Source organism: Adiantum capillus-veneris, chromosome 11 (genome assembly GCF_014529385.1).
Source record: "Adiantum capillus-veneris isolate H3 chromosome 11, ASM1452938v2, whole genome shotgun sequence".
Classification (NCBI taxonomy): Eukaryota; Viridiplantae; Streptophyta; class Polypodiopsida; order Polypodiales; family Pteridaceae; genus Adiantum; species Adiantum capillus-veneris.
In genome coordinates, this window is record NC_140941.1 from 88155660 (window position 1) to 88168698 (window position 13039).

Here is a 13039-nt window from a genome sequence, read left to right on the forward strand (position 1 = left end):
AAGATAACTGTACGCCTGTCAAACCGTGAGCTATTCACCAAGCCCACACTGTGCGGTATCGATGCATACACACGCACAAATCTCCCACCTGCAAAGAACACCGCACGCAAATGCTGAGTGCAACCCGCAATCTCTACCTAGATCGCATAAATGATGCGCATAAAACTCCTTTGAAAATTTCGCCAGAGTTTCGACACACAATGGCTATCAACACAAAATAACCATTGTCCTGCAAGCTCAATACAATGAGCAATCAATGTGCATCAAACTAAACTCAACATACATGCATAAGCTCTGCAAACCTGGGTCCAACAAATGCTCACAAAGAATACCACAGGTGACCATACATGTCATCCACAACCAACCTCTGCACTTGCTCACAAGATCTACTGCTCACCACATAAGCATACATAGAGCATTACCCGCTCAAAGGCCATGTATGCAAGCCACAACACTGCAGAAGAACCACTCAACTACAACTAGCAACACCTGTGGGAGTACTAGACTCAATCTGTACTTGGGAGTCAAACGCAATCTTGTAACACCTGAAAATGCTCACAATCGAGCAAATAAAACCAATCCACCTCATATGTGCCTACTACCTCCAGTGTGCACGGGTAAGCTGTCTGCAGCAAAGAAAACAACAGAGCCCAAAACAGTCATGAAAAACGGTCTCTGTGTTTTTAATTTCAGACCCACCTGCACTCCGAATCAAAAAACAATTCTTTCTACAAAGTCGTAGAGCTTGAAGCCATCTCCATTTTGAACAAAAAAGTTTTGGAATCGGAGCTATGCAGCTCAAGTTATGAGCAAAACAGTGGACTGCTGTCAAACTGTCAAAACTGAACGACTCTCTTCTGTGCTTCTTTGAGCTCATAGAAAGGCTCAAACTCACTTTCCACCTAGATGCGTGAGCTGAATGCATCAATCTCACAATTCTTCCATGTCTATGGAAGCTCCAAGCTCCAATCTGTTGCCGATGTAGCCGTTGCAAAGCTTGCCGAGAAGAGGGAAAATGCTGTACACAGTGGACTGATCTGTAGAGGAACTGTGGACTGATCTGTGAGCACTAGGAAGCTCTTGAGAGCTCTCCTGCAAGCCTCTGTATGGCTGCCCACAAGCCTTCTCTATTTCTTTGCTCAGATCTGCGACCTCTCCGCCATAGTCGACGAGTTCCTCGCGAAGCCGTCCATCTAAGCTCTCACACCTGTCGCTCTGATACCAATTGAAGGGGATCGGGGAGCACCACAGACGGAGAGTCAGAGAGAGAAGGAGACACACAACACAAAGATATGGTGGGGAGACTCAATGAGTGAGCAGCCCCCTATACACTTATGCTATGTATAAGGTATACAAGTCAGTGGGCGCCCAGACTCTAGGCGGCCGGGCAAGGCACAGGCGCCTATACCCCAACACTATATTATGGAGATGAACTTGATGCATTGGTTTGAGGTCAAATACTTTCATTTTCATGTTTTGCATGCTCCCAAAAATGTCAAAAAATTGTTTTTTGCATACGTGTGACGTTATGGTTTATGGTTGACCTAAAGGTCGGAGTTGTTTTGCATCATGTTTATGGTGTTTTAATGTTATCATATGATTTATGGGAGCTTATGTATTGATGTGGATGCCTCATATGCATGGTTATGACTGCTTTCCACCTTTCTAGGTCAAAACTAGCTCCATGTGCTAGAGAGGTGAAGTGAAGATGTGATGCATCAACTTTGCATGGTTGGATGTTGTCAAAATTGGATTTTTATATTAGTTGCTGGTCGGACTCTTTTTATGCATGAAAGAATCACATCTTAAGAGTCACATGTGTATGGACTCCGATTGACTGCAGGGGATATGTCAAAATCCAAGTGTAGGAGTTGGTTCAATGTGATGATGATTTATGATTAAGGGCTGAGATTCCCTCATGGATTATGGTTGAAATTTTATGGTGGAAGCCGGTGTGGCTTATTTTGGATTTGGTTATGCTGCCGAAATTTTTTGCAGCCATTTATGTTCTAAAGTGGGTATGTAGGATTGGTCGTGCCTCACCCAAGTAGGATGGAGGGCTCACACGTGTGATGTGATTGGATTATGGTTTATGGTCTTGGATTTTGATCGTGAAGTGATCAAGATGGTTTATGGTAGACATGTAAGGGTAGAGACCCTATAAAATCTAGCTGCTTAGAAAAGATTGTTTGTGCATATGGAAAGTGCTATTGTGATTGGACTCAAGTGTTATGTTTCTCATGGCAATGTCGCTACAAGACTAGGATCACCTACATCGCTTTGCCTTAGACTAAAGGATCGTTGACCTACGATTTTGCTAGATCGGGGGTGTTGCTTAGGTCTTCTTCTTTTTGTTAGGCTCATCTACACGGTTAGTGCGTTGGGGGTTCAATGACCTACACGGCTAATGCGTCGAGGATGTTGCCTTGGCTTTGCCTAAACACACGGTGTTGGAAATCAAAGAGGCGTGGTGCCTAAACTGGTATGATTGGTGTTGATACCCTACCACTTGCTGGTACTTGGGATCCTTTCAAAGCTCCGGTTCATGGAGGGAGACGAAGGGGCCTCAACTTATGTCTAGCTCAGGTAGGTCGGAGGTGTTCTGGCTCGCTCCCAGTGAATGAAATTCTCTTTGTCCATAGTAGAGTGGAAGTGGATGGGTCGACTGGTCGATCCCTACACACGGTCCGGTGCTCTGCTAGTTATTTTTTCATAAACTTTTTGATGTTATGGTATACCCAAATTTTGTCATCGGATTAATACATGGTTGCGTGTTTCATTTAGAAGGGGCATTTAAAGATTTCTTATTGTCATTTTCTCATATCTCCGTGCACTCTATTTCACCCTCCATTATATTCTCTTTTATCTCTCTCTCTCTCTCTCTCTCTCTCTTCCCGCAATGCGGTGTACACATTATTCACCCTCCACAATGTTATATTTTTCTTGAGTATGCTTTCATGTATAACACCCATTCAGGGGTAGCACTAGTTGCTAGGTACCTCTAGATGCAGTGTGGCTCATGGACTAAAATCCATGCTTGGTCGGGTGCTAAGAACTCCTCCCCTATGCAAATGCTTCTGCAACTCTGATGTATATTGAAAATTGTGTAAAGGTGTAAATTGTATATTTTGTGCATAGACCCCCGGGGAGGAGTATCTCTCACTTGGTATTATCAGAGCCTATGCTTAAGGGGATGGGGATTGCCTAAAGCTTGATACTAGTTGGATTAGTTATGCATCATGCACACATTCGTGCATGCTGTTTGAGAAAAGATATTGTATTCATGATGCATCTTCAAGTGACATTGGTTGGTGGTACTTGTTTGACTTGTCTTCTTGAGTGAAAGTGTTTGGTTTGAGTTACGGTAAAGTGGTTAAAGTGTTCAACAACGACGTTGTAATTTCTTTGAGTGTTTGTTTTGTAGTAGCAAATGGCTTCCAGAGTGACAGCTGAATGCTTTAGCCAAGGGAATGAGGTCTTGGCCATAGTGTTCAACAATATGGTGACATGTTTGTCCAGGGATGAATAAGAACTCTATTACTAAAAAATCGGGACCAAAGTCTTTGGCATGCCAGGAAGCACAACTTATTGGAAGAGTGTTGACCGTAGTTACCTTACCCGTCACCAAGAACCCTTCCATCAATTCTTCATCTATATTGATGACAGTCCAAGAGATTGGTTTACCAATCTCAGACTACTTCAACTTAGAATATGGTTAGGCCTAGAAGATATGTTCTACTACTTGGCGATGTGCTCCTAAATGTTAAAGATTGCCGAAGTTGCTAAGAAGTTTTAAGCTCTTGTAGTCGTCATAGGAAAAGAAAAGCTAGAGGATAACTATAGACCACGTTGTCATGTGAAGGTCTAAGAGAATACCCTATCATGAGAGTTAAAAGAATATTGTAATGAAATCATAAAAATCAAAATTTGATGAATAAAAGAAGCGTAGACTTAGTTTTGATTTCACATGTGCACTAAGTTTTTCTCTCTCTCATTGTCTTGTTTTAGATAGATCTTCTTAATTGTCTTGATAAACTCCCGAGTGATTTTGTACAAAGAATCTTTTTCAATTATGCGGTTGGATTCAATCTCTATTGGGGAATTGAAGTGGTTCGAGTTTCAAAGTGGTTCAAGTTTCAAAGGGAACTAAGGATTACCTTGTACCCAACACTTACATAGCATGGGAGTTATACATTGAAGCTCAGCCTGAACATCGAACACAAGTTCCTTATAGGTTCATGACCAACCCACATCTTTGGGTGCAGGAAAAGATTCAAGAGGTGATGCTAAAGTGCAAGGATATGTTCTTTACCTCAACTTGGGCTCTCTTTTGGACATATCGAGTTGTGAACTCATACTTAGTAAGAAGGTGCTTATGCTAAACCAAAGATACAATTTTTGTGAGAAGGTCATAATCAGAGTATGGAAGAAGTCAAATGGTGGCAACCAGTTCTATTATGTACCCCCGGATTGGTTCAATAGAGTCTATGTACCTATTCTCAAATACAACCCTCACAATGTTATTGTTACCTTTGATGACTATGAGAAACCAAGGTGCATTGGTGACTTTGCCCAAGCACAACCGATGACAGTAAACTCGACTAGATATTTCTACAGAAATGAATTAAATGAACGACATGCTCATGTAAACTTTTTTAATGGATTATCACCGAAGGATGTATCATGGGGAGAAGAATGGTACGAAAAGAAAGACATGACTTTTAGTGCACAAGTTGAAGTGTTAGAATTTGACACCCGAGATGTGAACAAGTATATGGGTAGAACCACAATTGTAGGAACCAAGTGTGCACGTCTGTTGCACGTGTCAATGCAAGGGACTTGCCGATACACTGTATGCAAGTCACAAATGACTCCAAGCACACAACTAGACTAATCTAGCAAGTTCAAGAGAGCAAGGGTGTGTCACTCACCACCCTACGCTCGCCTTCGTGGAGGATTCCTCGCCGTGAAGAAGAAGGAGCTACCACCATGCCGTGCTCAACCACGTTGCTGCCGTGCCATTGTTGCAATGATTGATCGCACTCTCTCTCTCTCTCTCTCTCTCTATCTTACCCATACACATACACAAGGAGATGAAGAAGAAGAAGATGGAGATGGAGCAAGAGCCCTCTTCAATTGCACAAATGAGAGAATAAATGATTTTTAGGTTTAGGTGACTTTTATATGAGCTCACCCATTCACACTTGGGCACCCATGCTTAGCCAACTAGCCCTTTAATGTTCCAGTTAGAGTGCGCCTCTCATCGGAGATCGTCCTTAACCTTTACCTATTGGACCGACAAGCCCGGACCATGACTCAAAACAATGTAAAGTCCGTGGATGTACCGACGCCTATTTTCCAAGGTCAACACCAAGCGATAGGTGGCGTTGGGTAGTCCCCAAGCCTCCTAGTCACCTGGTGTTGACTTCACTGCCGCTTGTCATGTCTTTGTCACCAAGGTCAACACCAAGCGATAGGTGGTGTTGGGCACTCCCCAAGCCTCCTATTCACCTAGTATTGACTCTACTGCCTCTTGTAATGTATTTAATCCCAAGGTCAATACCAAGCGATAGGTAGCATTGGACAGTCCCCAAGCTTCCTATTTGCCTAGTATTGACTTCTCTGCATGAACTGTAATCACCTCACCAAAAGGGTCTCCATCGTCTATTACACCAAGGTCAACACCAAGCGATAGGTGGCATTGGGCAGTCCCAAAGCGTCCTATTCTCCTAGTGCTGACTCACTGTTTGACTTGTTGGTTAACATGCCCCCCTTCCTGATGTAGATTCCGTCCTCGAAGTCTATTGAGTTGAAGGTCGTTGTCAAGGCAGAAGAGCATTTGAAATGAATGTCCTTAGCTTCTTCAGTCATCACTGCAAAATCAAACAAAATTGACACAATAATTGCATTCTTATATACAATTAAAAAGCATATGCAGTTGTGGGCAGTCAAATTGATTGGTAACAGGATTTTAATTCATTTGTCAGCAAGAAACATTAAATTGTAATATAATCAAACGCATAAACAGTTGTGAAGGCAAAAAACTAAACAAGTATGGGATCGCTAATTTAACGATCGAAAGGCATTAAAGATCGACTATTAATACCATGGACAAGCTTCTCAATTTTCTCTAGTCAATTAAGTTGTTTAATCACGAGAGCCAAGTATTTCATGTCCAAGGGCTGACTAGAGGCTATACCTAGAAGACCTTGTAGTTAAGCTACAATAAAAGGAATTGCTCGTGAAATCATCGCCTGGCTTATTTTCTTTTCTTTGACCCCCCAAAATATTTTCACAATGATTTAATTTTGATGTATGTGCTTATTTTGTATGCCCTGGGTTTTTTGATTTTCAAGGAAAAGCGTCCACACTGGGAACCTCAAGGGGTCTAGTACCATAGGCGATACATGTGAGTGAAGTACTAAATCAAGCTGAGATCGCTCTTTCAGCTTAAGATTTACATTGTGGCACTTTGATTCTTTTGTTTGTTCATTTTCAGCATTTTAATTTTGTAACTTTGGGGGATCATATAACATTGTTACCCTCCCCAGGCTCATCACATTAGTAAACTCCCTTTATAATACTTAAGCTAAAGGTCAATAGCAACTAAGCCCACTAGAAACCCCTAGTCAATTGCACACAATGCTGCCTAAATCGGATTAAGAACCTAAGTAGACATTGATTATTAGGAAGGCATTCCCCATGGTATTAAGAGAAGATGTCTAACACCTAGCTTGGTCAAACTAGCTTAGTCGGACTGCTTGATTTTTAAACTAGACAAGTGATTATGACAAAAAACTACATTGAATTTAATGTTTGATACTAAGAAAATGCGCTGAATGTTATGCTACCAATCACAATTAAAGCAGACAAACATGGATGCAAAAAAGATAAGGGATAATGCTAATGGATAAGAAACACTTGTTTGTGTTGATGATCGCGCTTGATTTGAAGAGTGAGTCGAGATAAAGATTCCATGAAGGTCCAAATTCTAACAACTACAACATGTTCCTGTACACACTAGGAAACACAAAGAATACCTCTAGGAGGCACATTGAATGGGAAGAAAGAACTTTGCTAATCACTAAACTCTAAAATAGAAACACTCATATCGTACTAATCTTACCTACCCTCCATCACTTGAGTGATGAGGATCAAAGGTGTTTGATGACATAGGTTTTTGTTTCAGTGTACCAGATGTGAATGTGTAGGTCTAGTCAATGTTTTGGCTTTATATATAGATTCCCTAAGATTGGTGATTGAGAGGTCAAGAAAGAAGGGTACGAGGGAAATAATTCAATAGGCTGATGTGAATGATGACTTCCCCCCTTCCTTGGGTAGGTCATACTATTTGAAATGTGCTTGTCACCCTTTGAAACCAATTGTTCCAAGTTGTTATGGGTGAAGGCTTTAACCAATATTTTTCGACCGCCCTATGCGTTTCATCTAGTTGCAAGGGTGGTAAGGTACTCTTCCATGATTTTATTTGCAACGTTGTTGTAGGTGATGAACTTAAAACGGGAGGTGCAAACTCTTTCTTGTTTGTATGGATATGTACAATGGTGGGTGGAGGTTGTGTCAAAGCTTCTATTTCCGTATAGAAACTACATATTGAAGAGCAAGAAGCTTCATTTGACTTCCCTATTCCTGAGCTAGGTGGAACAAATCATTCTTTCTTCGGTACCCAAACTAGCTCTGGAGCGGGTGTGTAGCATTCCGTGATTTTTTCTTTTCCGCGATCTTCGATTTGTTTTGGAGCCACAGGATTGGGCTCACATGGGCCAGTTGACAAATAAGAGCACAATTTACGTTTTGGCACCTAGATTTGATCATTTTTTTCATAGTAACCTTGGTCTTCCAATAGTTTTTTAGGAATCCAACATAATGTTTCTTTACATTTCTTGGGGCGAGTGGGACGTCTCTTACCAGACTCCTGTCTTTTAGCACTAGCTATGGTCGCTAAAGAAGCTTTAGGGACCCACTTGTATGTTTTCTTTGTTATATTAGAATGAGTCTTGTCAGAAGCTATATGCATTGCTTCTAGTATATTTAAGGGTACGAGTGGTGGCATTTCATCCCCCTTAGGTGTTACCCAGGTCGTCCCCCTGCTTCCCCAAGTGTCTATAGTTACTGCTAGGTGGACCCAATCCACATTGTCCAACTTAGTCATCCCTACATCCATATAAGGAGAATCTTTCCCAACATCAATGTCCGCTTTACACGTGTAACAATACTGCAATGGGGATGAGTGAACTGTGGTGTTAGATCTATGATCAATTATAAACCTATTTCCTAGGGATGTGATCGACCAGTTACAAGATCCACTCGAATGACAAAATCTTGGAACTACAGGTAGACATGGTTTTTAGACTAGTCATGCACCATTTTTGCTTCCCTCATGAAAGGACATCCTAAGATTATCTCCGATGCCATAGTGTGCTTGGAGAAATTCCTAACAATGAAGGTAATTCTTATTTTATGTCCAAAGACCTTGATCTTGAGATCTTCTAGCATCCCAATAGGTTTAACAATAGACCCATTGGCCATATTCACTACTATGGTTGTGGTCGCAAGGTGAGGTCTTCCCATAGTTTCCCAACAATTTTTAGTCACAATGCTAATCCCAGCGCCACCATCCAAGATTCCCTTCACAATTAATCCCTTAGTAGTGATTGATATGGTCGCATTGGATTTATCACACTCAAAGTATTGTCCCAACTTGTTAACATGTATTTCTACCACAAGGTTCTCATCTAGGTTGGGTTGTGGATCTAAGTATCCTCCTCTATTGGCATCTCCCCAGCTCCATCCATCTGTGCAAATTGTGGTAGCCCAAACTTTAGTTCTCCATTAAGAAAGGCTCAAAGAGCTGAGACTAGCTCAGGGTCTTTATATAGTTTGGACATGATGGTGGTCCTAACTTCTGAAGACATGAAATCCATCAATTTGGAAATTTTTAATGGCACCTTTGGGGCTTCAATCCCTTGACATGGGGAAGATGGGATCTCCATTTATTTGATAGAATCAGGTAATCCCTCTGTAAACATTCTTTCCATCAAGAAGTGAGTATGCCCACTTTCCCATGACTTTAAGTCACTTTTTTCTTGGATGACACTAGGTATGGCTAAGGGTCTATGGACTTGGTGAGGTTGTTGTTGCATAGGGAACACAGTTTTTGTAATCTCGATCTACCTAGGTGCTGTTCTAGATCCTTTTGGGTATCTTCTACCAAACTCCTTAATTGATTGACTCGCTCGATCTCCTCTGTAGGGTTTGGATAAGTTCCTATATTCTTTTGGATCCTGGCCATTGTGGCTCATGAAGATCTTCCTTGTTGGTTTCTATCTTAGTGGTCGTTTTGGTCTCCATGGTTTCACTCGAATCAGAATCCTCTTCAACGTCGTTCATATATACGGGGTCATCACCAGTCCCTATGACTTTAAGTCACTTTTTTCTTGGATGACACTAGGTATGGCTAAGGGTCTATGGACTTGGTGGGGTTGTTGTTGCGTAGGGAACACGGTTTCTGTAATCTCGATCTACCTAGGTGCTGGTTCTAGATCCCTTTGGCGGGGTCATCACCAGTCCCTATGTTGGTCTTTGAACCGGGGTCTGACTTTGTTGCTTTTTGCGATCTCTTCCTTCGTGTTTTCTTCATTTTTTGAGATTGGGCAATTGATGCCGTGTCTCTTTCCTCAAGAATATATATATTTTTTGGAGCATCAATTGTGTGAGTATGTTTACTGATACTACATGTGTACTTTGTGATGGCTCCTCGATAACCTCAATCAAGTTTAATGGCCTGATATTTGGTGAATTTGGATTATTTGGACATTGGCCAAGCAAATTATCTATGTCATATCGATTACACATGAGTATCGGCATTGTAAATGTGCTCGCTTGATTGGTTTGCATTAGTGTGGCGTTATTTTGTAGCCTAATAGGACACTCGGCCACATGATGTGGACCTCCACACTCATATCATTGAAGAGGTGGTCTCTTAGCAGTGTAATTGATATTTTGGCCTCTTGCAGCAAGAGCAGCTACTTGATAAACAAGTTTGACTTGTCCCCAATAGTCCTCCATGTAGTATTGTGGACTTTCTTCAAGCACATCCATCCCATAGGCAATATTAGGCTCTATATCTTCCTCACAGCCTTCCAAACAAGCAATAGATGACTCACAAACCACTTGATTCACAGAAGTGATTCTTGGATGTGGTGGTTGCGGTCCTAGCACTGGAGGTGGTAAGGATGTTGTTTGAAAAACATTTTGGGCCCTAGGGACCATGTGTTGTGACGTTTGTTCAAGAGGTGGGGCCGGAATCAATGCACGTACTTGAGGTGTGTCTGTCCATGCTAAGGTTGGTCTATTGGCCATCTCGTGCTTAAATACTATGCAGTCCTTAGCTTGATGACCATACCTCCCCAGGCATTGCATCTCCCATTGAAGTTTACTCTAAAAGTACGGCATTCACTCGTACTATGCGGTCTATAGCATACTAAGAACCATTGTTGCTCCCTTCTTGGATACATATAATTCTTTTGTGGAGCATGATTGTCTCTAAGACTCTCTTGAATGGCCTTGGTGAGATCTGCTAAAGTCATCTCAGATATCTTTGGCTCCCTAGCAATAGGCTTTAGGGTCATTGGCTGATGCCCTGATGCTTGCGAGCTAATAGATTTAGGCTCAACAGACACTCTTTCTCCTTGAATCATTAAATTATCCTCCAATTGGATTGGATTGGTGGTGACTGCTTCGCAAGTGGTGATACCTCTAATGACCAGGCCATTGTAGATATCCTCATGTCATAATCTCCTAATGAATCTATCAAGCAATTGATTATTATTATTGAAGCGCTCATTTGGATTGCAACGAGAATTCAAATGCTTTAAGCGACTAAGAAAGTCTCTCACCAACTCTCCTTCCTTTTGTTGGGATTTCTAGAGCTGAGAGGCTACAACCCAAAGCACTCCCTCTTGTATGTATTCTTTTAAGAACAGTCTCCTAAGAGTAGGGTAATCCATTTTTTCTTCCACCCTTAGGGTTCTATACCAATCCCCAGCCTTCCCACTTAAGGTTAGGCTTAAAGCATTACTCTTATGCAGGTCATTGTGTTCTCCTAGAGAATCCATATTTGTTCAAACACTTTGATATGCTTTCTCACATCCCCGTCTCCACTAAATTTTTGTGTGAGGTTGGCTATTTGTACTACCTTACTTCTGGGTTCTCTATCAGGCGTTTTACATATATTCTCAACAATAGATCGACTGATAGCTTGAGCAAATGTTGCCAAGTCACCTAAGTGAGCAGGCACCGTGGGTAAAGGTGCTCCAGAGACTACATGTGGAGTAGGTATCAGCATTGGGCTTGGCACATAGGAAGCTCTTGGGTTTCACGTTTGGTACGGTGTTGTGCCATGTGGTGGCCCAAAGTTCATGTGTGTGGCCCTAGGCATAGGAGATGTCGGATGTGACATGCTAATGCTAGCCGTTATGGTACCATGGAAATAAGAGCTTGGGTGTTGTGGTTGTGGAGCATAGGTTGTTGAAACAATGGGAGGGGTAGGGGCTACATGAGTGCGATGACCCATAGGTGCATATGATTGGTACACACTTGTAGGGGCCGTTGTCGGCATTGAGCTACCATGTAGCGGTGCTTTACTAACAAATGAGGTCCATGGCGTGTTTCTTGGCATGCCCATCATTAGGGTAGGCATGGTAGGCATGGTGTCATCAAGAGAAAGATGAGCTAGACTTGGAAAAGTAAAGCTATCACTTGTAGGCTCAGATTGCACTAAGACCCCTGGCAAAACAAAATATGGGGGATCCATCGGAATTACCAAAGGAGTCTCCATTTGCGATAAGGTTGGTTGTTTAGCAGTCCCTGTATCCAAGAATCTCATGAGACCCGTTGAAGGCATGTGGATCCTCTTGTTCTGTCTCTCTAGCTTAGTAACCCTATGGATGACCTCACAAACTCTTTGTTGTTGATCCTCCACACTAGTAGCACCCGTTGGGGATTGTAGGACATCTAGCCCACCCACGTGATAGGTGTGATCTGTGTATAGATCGGTTAGAGTTTCCGTTTGTATCTCGTTCTCCCAATTCTCATTTAAGAACACTCCATCTAAGCTTGAGGTGCTAGGGGTGTCCTTTGAACTAGATGCAATGTGGCTCTCTATGGGTTGACCCTTAGTGGTCGCTAATTTAGGAGCACTTGATTGCTCTCCTAGCAAAGATATTGACATGGGGGCTTTCACTTTTAACTCTCTTCGTTGCTCCGCCTTGCATAAGCTCTCAATTTTCTTTTCTCTAGCTGCAATAATATATCGCTCAACCTCTTGCACTTTGGCAAGGCTTCTACCATCAGGTAATATAACCTCGGAGGGGAATAGCTCTGAAGAGTTAGGGGCTGCAATGAATGGAGTATTCACGTGCACACTCTCTAAGAGCATAGGGTCTACATTGGCCATGAATGGCAAATTTACTTCCCCACCCGCCGCATTTACATCATTAGCTCCATGTTCGGAGCGAGTGGCTCTACTACAGGTTTCCTTCAAGCGGTTAAGCACGCTCGGCCCGGACCGTGGACCCATGGCATGCATGTCTTGGCTTGAGCTATCGGGATTAGGCATTGGGAAACCCTCCACGGCGTTGTAGTCAGAGGAAGAGTCACTAGCCACTATGTTTGGGTCTTGGTTTGTATTACCTTGGGTCCCCACCGAGGGCCCGGAACCCAAGGTAGATGGATATTGAGGACTCGCGTAAGTCAAAATTCTCTCTGGTTGCTCGGTCTCTAGCACACGACCAGAGCACAGATACATGTGCCTTTGGCACCCTACAAGCGTCGGCAAATAACCTTGAAGGTTAACCGCTTACTTTTTTAGGCGTCTTTTTTCACTCGTTTTTTGATGTTTTTTAATGATCAATTTTTGGATTAGAGCGTGTGATAATTCAAAACAAGCATATCGATCAGGAGGTCGTTGTGTGCTTTACAGCACAACGTTCAATTACTCGAAGCTCCGTTGGTCCTCAAA